This window comes from Apis dorsata, unplaced genomic scaffold, assembly GCF_000469605.1.
Source record: "Apis dorsata unplaced genomic scaffold, Apis dorsata 1.3 scaffold_220, whole genome shotgun sequence".
In the NCBI taxonomy this organism is placed as follows: domain Eukaryota; kingdom Metazoa; phylum Arthropoda; class Insecta; order Hymenoptera; family Apidae; genus Apis; species Apis dorsata.
Genome location: NW_006263502.1, coordinates 1,132,002 through 1,139,206, shown reverse-complemented (window position 1 = coordinate 1,139,206; position 7,205 = coordinate 1,132,002). Strand labels below are relative to the sequence as shown.

The 7,205-nt window shown below is 27.8% G+C and overlaps 1 long non-coding RNA gene across 1 annotated transcript; it reads left to right on the top strand.

Annotated features, from left to right (window-relative positions):
* The first annotated feature begins 2,929 nt into the window (after positions 1–2,929).
* On the top strand, positions 2,930–4,840 carry LOC116185588. The gene is made up of 2 exons (XR_004150443.1): positions 2,930–3,088; positions 4,773–4,840. It is a non-coding gene; the product is annotated as an uncharacterized LOC116185588 (long non-coding RNA).
* Positions 4,841–7,205: the final 2,365 nt, after the last annotated feature.

Sequence of the window (7,205 nt, the reverse complement as noted above, 5' to 3'; positions counted from 1 at the left end):
CCATCGGAAAACTTGGCGGAAATGGTATCAGTTTCGTGCTTCTAGCCTCTCGAAACTATTCTTTTCCACCACACTCTCCATTCCTCTTTTTACCCACGGCACAAGGATAACCGCGTGGTGTATGCATCGGTTACGCTCGTCCATCGGCTTTTAATCAAAAGATACAAAGGACCGGTGTTGCTGTTTGTTTGGCGTCCCCTCGAAAACGCGACGACACAGAGGATCGGTAACACGATTTTCAACGATACATCTAGGAAGTCCCTTTGATCAAGGAACAAGCAGTTCGCTGGAAATCCGCAAAGAGGAAAATACACAGTCGATTCCCTGAGGATGGAAGGAGATGATCGTGAATCGATCGTCGAACGAAATTGAATAACTCTGCTCGATGAAAATCTATCTTTTGGGGGAGATGGTTCTTTCTTTAAGATCGATATATATATACTTTTAACGGCGTGACCAAAGGAAAATTCATTTTCTACGTAAACTTAAAGCTTTTTTGATATTTTATATCTTTATTTTTATTTTCTTTTTTTTTCTAATTTGAATTTTTTTTTCTTTTATGTTCCAGAATATTAAAAATTTGAAAAAAAATTAGGATCACTTTTGTAATATTCCTTTTGTAGATCTATTTTGTTTGTAAAAATTGTCGATATTCCAGCTTTTCAAAAAAATTCTTGAACTATTTAACCCATGAATTTTTATTTGAGATTTTGCGAATTTGTCGACGATTTTTTAAAAAGAAATTTTACTTTATTACTTTAAATTCTTCACTGTTACTCATTTAAAAGATTCAATATTTAAATAAGAAAAATAATTCCAGAAAAATTTATCAATATCTCTATCCCATTATACAATCAATTTGTTAAAAAAATATCTTTAATAATAATCGAAACAATAATCGCAGAGATGTTTAAAAATTCATTTGTATCATTGCAGTCAAAATAAATATATCCAAAAGAACGGAGGGTTGGACGAAATATTTATGAGGAGGAGTACTCGTAACTCAGGATGGACTCTTGACTCGAAGACTATTTTTTTTTTTTTCTCACATTTGCAACGGAGCAACGGTCACGGTGTTATCGCTTCTTCTAAGCTGGTTGCACGAGGCTTGGTAACGCCTGTCAGCTCGCCAATATCGTGAATCGTTTTGATTCAGTTTTATTCAAGTTCGAATTCGAACAGAAAATGGCAAATACAATTGCGACATTGTGATTCGCAGTGAAAATTAAAAAATCAATGAATAATTAATCTTTCGGCTTCTTTCTTAATTCTGTTAGATTTAAAATAATCTATCATGTCTATCAAAAGAATTCTTTCTTCTATTATTATGTTTTGTTTCTTCGAATTGATAAGGAAGGAAAATAGTGATATCTATTGTTAATTTTCCTCAAGAGATAGGGAAAAATTAAACTTGTTTAGAATTTAATACGTATATTCGATACGTATTGAAGATTATAAAAATTGTTCCAACTATTATGATAAACTGTACTGTATCGCTTTTCTATTTTCATAAGTTAAGATTTCTTTTTTCATTGATTAATAAAATTTTAAATTATTGGAATAATTAATATAATTTGTTATATTTTAATATATTTTATCGATACAAATAATATTGATTGATTAGAAATATAAAAATATGAGAATTTCATTGAAATAAAACTTGAGCAGCCTCGAGATAGATATCAAAGTGAATTTTTTGAATAATTTTTTTTCCATACACATAATCATTTTTATCTTTATTTTTAAAAAATTTACAATATATATTCGATAAAAATTGTCGATATTGTAAATTGTTGTATATCTTCGTAAAAAAAAAAAAAAAAAAGAATCGTATAATAATCTCTCTGAACTTATTTTAAAGCATAAAATCTTTCACAATTCTGAGTTCATTTTCTTCAAAGATATTTTTATATCGTATAACAAATAAAGAAATAAAGATGCTATTCTAAAAAATTGAAAAATTCTTTTCGTGATCGAACTTATGATACGCTTAAAGATTGTAGTCTCCCTCAAAAACTCCATTTTTTTTCCTTTTTCATCAACTTGTTGTTAAACTTCGAATCTACGAGAATTAGACAACGAAAACGAAAATTAAAAAAAAATGTTTGCTTTCATCATTATTGAAAATTCAATAAGAGTATGATAGCCATTTCAATTCGATGTTTTGATCTCAAATATCTTCGTTCTATTTGCAATTGATCACCAATCGGGCAGGAACTTTCCTCCATTTCCAAACACGTATCACAGGAGTGTATATGATAATCCATTGCCACATCCACTGGTTGTGACAGATTCTCGGCAAACATGTGAAATGAGGATTATCAAAACAATATTCTGGATATAGGGAACGGTGCGGGGTTCGAAGTGTGGCATACAATCCATTTCCGGTAGGGAATGGCCCCATCCGGAGCCAGCGGTGGTATATGTTAATAACGCGTGCGACCATGCAAAAGGAATGCACGGATTATGCGCGATGACATTTTTGAACGGTGTGGAATTGGGTTGACGTCACTCACGACGAATTCGTGAAACGTTTCTCGTACGATAGTGATAAATCGGATCGATCTCGAATTTGTTTCGGCAAACAATTGAAATATCAACCGATCCGTGTTAATTTCTGATTGACGTTAGAAATGTTGTTGCTCGAGTGTAATTGAAGATATTTATTCGAGGAGGAAGAAAAAACTTATTGTAAATAGTGAATGGTGAATTGTATAAATTGTTGTTAGATAGAAGTTTTAATATTTCTGTTTCTATAGATAATGAAAAGTGTGAATCATAAAATGACAATTGTACATGAGAATTGGTGAATAAATTGTTGTAATTATTGTTGAGTGAATTTTTTTTAATAAGAAAAATGAATCATATAATAAGAATATTGTTATTATTAAAAATAATGATTAATAATGATTAATAAGATGAAATTATAAGTAATAAAATATATATGTTATATATATATATGTTAGATGTATGAGGAATTTTATATTGCATTTATAACATACGGATACTGGTGGCATTATCGCGATGTGTTTGCTAGTTAAAGTCCGTTACTTTCCACATTGTCATCGTCGCCACTGCAAACCAATGAGTAATTCGTTTACTGATAATTTTCCATTCAAATTTGCCCGAGTCTGTCTCATTTAATTATCTTTGGCCATGTTTACGCGTCGAACGTTCACGTACGTTCAATTGATCGAAATTGATACGAGCAAATCCTATTTTTCCTCTAAAATCAACGATACTTTGTGTCAGAAGTTAAATTTTTTTCGTGACTCGAAGAAGACACATTATCGATTTTTAAATCGAAATAAATTTGGAAATATAGATATTTAAATATTTGTTTGAAAATGAATCGATTTTACTTTTATTAGATGATGTATCATCACTTTTAAAGGGCACTAGATGCATCAGTATAATAATCAAATTTCTTGTCAACAATGGAAAAGAAAAATTTAAAAGATTTTTTTTATATCGATTTAAATATCTAAGAAAAATTTTTGAATAATATTTGAATCAACTGTATAAAATAAACTATGATCATTTTGGAAGTATTTTTAGTAATATTTATAAAAAATTGGAATTTAAGAAAAAATGAAATAAATCTTTTTTGAGATCTTGAAAGGTTGCATCATAAATTATAATTAATTTCAATTTTGATAAGATATATTCGCTTTAAATGAAAATAATCGCAGATATATATATATTTATTTCAATATTGACATAATAAAAAAATAATGATTTTAAGACAAATATATATTTGTTAGAAAAACAAATATGAAGATCAAAATATGATTACGTTAAAAATTGATTTACGATATTTTCCAACTTATTTTTTTTTTAATAATTTAATAAATTAATAATTCAAAAATAGGTTATATCATTTACAGCAAATATTCTCCTTGAAACAATCAACGTTCTATTAACAATATTCAATATTAAAATAAATAATATTTTATAAGAATCTTTTTAAAAATAAAACATAATTCAATAATGGATCGATCGATGAAAGACTGGTGAAAATAAATCGAAACTCAAGTCGTATAAATACTCTATATTTGAACCGATGATTATTAAAAAAAAATAAGACTGGGGTTATCGGTAGATTAGATTCACTTTAGTCGCGTATTCAAGGTATTTTTGATATATTTATACAGATTTATATTTATATAAATTTTTATTGAATAAATTGCATTCATATTTTAATAAAATTTTTTTGAATTTCAAATTTAATTATGACTTTTATAATTTGTGGAATGAGTTTCAGAAGTTAAAAAAAAAAGTGATATTTACTTCTATTTACGATTATTCGTACGACAAGATTTTACAAGGGAAATTTATATTATTATTAATTTCAATATATCAAAATGAAATGAACAAAACGAATTTAAGATTTTATTGTATCAAATATTGAAAAAAATATTAAAAATTTCATTAATCTAATAAATATTAAATATTTTATATTTACTATATAACTCAGTAGACTTTTAATAAATTTCATCGATAATTCACTACTGTTTATGATTGGATCTCCAATTCACTCCTGATCATGATACTATTATATTGTGATTTAATTTCTGAAATATTTTTCACTTTTATTCAACGAGAAATTACATCGAAATTCCATGCAGATGTGGAATTATTTCTTTTTGAAACGAGGATGAAAAAAAATTCGAAATAACCTGATAAATTAATTAAATTCTAATTACACGTGAAAAATTGATGTCAATGAAATTTTTTTCATTTGGAAAAAATTAAATGTACATTTTTTTCAGATTACAGACTACGAGACGACTCCACACTGGTATAAGGCAAAAAAAAAGAAAAAAAAGGAGGAGATAGGAAGCGAAAAAAGAAAGAAAAGGTGTACAATGTTAAACGGAGCCTTTGATAAATTAATTAAAGATGAATTATGCAAAAAAGTTCGCTTTTAACTGGATCTCTTTAGCCGAAGATTAACGAAGTTCTTTCGACGATTCCCGCCTGTTCCAACCCGATGCAATGCAATTATGCTTGAAACAGTTGGGAAATTGTCTTACATCTCTAAGCCTCGTTCACTATCTGTTACGCTATTTCGATTTCTTTTGAAAAAGAGACGAAGAAGAAGATAGAAAAAAAAAAAAAGAAAAAAAAAAGGAAAGAAAATCCTACGTAGGAGGGAACGTTGTTACATAAGAAAAAGAAAGGTCAAAGGGAATTATGGTGTTCATTTAATCCTGTAGAGGTCACGATTTCATTCATAAAATCTTTCATTGTAACTACTTTACAGAATTGATGTTTACTCATAATTTGTTTCAAGCCTTTTTCAAGTTAAAATATCCTATATAAAAAAATGTTCCACATTTTTATTTTTCAGCTCTATGTAATTCTATAAGGATTTAAAATCAGATTTATTCAATCTAACAAGAGCAATTTTTTTTGAACTTGTTATATAATATTTTAATTAACGTTTTAAGATAAAAAGTGTATACATAATAAGTGTATATATTGCATGTTAAAATTGCGTTCAAAGATTTTATTTTTTTTCATTAAAGTTTGGAAGAAAGATTAATTTCATTAGTTCTTTATATTGAGATTCATGTAACAAATGTGTAGAAAAGCCTTTGTACATTTGTATAAAAAAAAAATTTCATTTTTATGAAAATTCTAGTAATAATATTTCACCACGCTCAAAGTTAACGCGTTTCAAAATCACTAATTGAAAAATTATTCAACTATCACTTCATATCTTATTAAAAAACATCTAAAGATTCTGACCTACATTAAATTTTTATCGATCGCCCTTGAAATTATATAATGTCAAACAAGAATATTCCATTATGTCATAACATATGAATTAATGTACAAATGTAAATAGCGATAAAGATTGATAATATACGTATTATCCCGAATGAATTATATAAATGATTTTAGCGATTGAGAAAATTAAACTTATCAATGGCACAAGTCAGTTCACTCATTCAAGATTAGCGCAGGTCGAAATCATCGTTTATCTTTTTGTTTGGAAATGAATCATTCATTATGTTCTATGAAATATAAATTTGCAACGTTATTGAAATGATTATCGATTATCGGATATTATTTCTGAAGGATCTTCTGAAGAAATTAATCAGCTCTTTATAACGATATACAAAAAGAAAAAAAGTGTTTCGACGAGAGAAAATCATGTGTGTATATCCGGTCTTTGAAGTATCCAATTAATTCACGAATGCTCGACTCAACAATGTTCCGCAATACCATAATATTGTTATTAATTTTCAATAAATGATTTTTATTAATTAAATCATAATATTAATATAATATTGCCGTGATAATAATTATTATTGAATATTATTTATTTCCCTACATTACATTAAATATTTAAAATACCTTTATCCCTTCAATATATATTTTACATTTCATCTTATAAGACATGTTTTATCAGAAATTTAACTCTATCACAACATGCACAATTCCCCATTTTCCAATAATTCTCCTCGCTAATCGCACCCGGAAAAATAACAAAATTCATTCCTCCACGAACGACCGAGCAATCTACTTCCCCTACCCCAACCAGGCCATAAAATTCCAGCCCACGGAACACCTGCACCCCAAAACCGTCGTACCAAAGCCATCTAAATCACCCATTACGATCGTTCTCTCGGCCTCTTTCATTCCCAAATAAAAAAAAAAAGAAAAAAAAAAAAGAAAAAAAACAACACCTAGGAACTCGTAATCATTCTTCAAACTAGTTTGTGCACGATGGCGAATGACGAATAGTAATAGTATAATGATAAATTACACGAAAATGGAACGATCAGCTGTTCGAGCACAAAGGATTACACCTCTGAACGTGCACGGTGTCAGATAGTGGTGTACAGTCATCCCTCGTGTCGTTTCACGCTTATGTCTTGTCTATTAGTAATGTAATACTCATTTCTCTTTTTTTTTCTTTTGCAACAAAAATGCTAATATGTATATATACACGTCTATCTTTTTTAAATTCTATATTTTGTTTTTGTATTTGTACAAAAGTGTTTTTAAACGACAAGAAATTTAATATAACTTGAATTTAAATCCCATAATAAATTCATTTATATACATATTATATATATTTTGATAGCAACAATAGTATTTCAATTTTAAATTGAAATTATTAGAAATATCTTTCTATGTAATTTTTTAATTAATAATGTGAGTTATAAAATATTTTAAAACAATAACTCCAA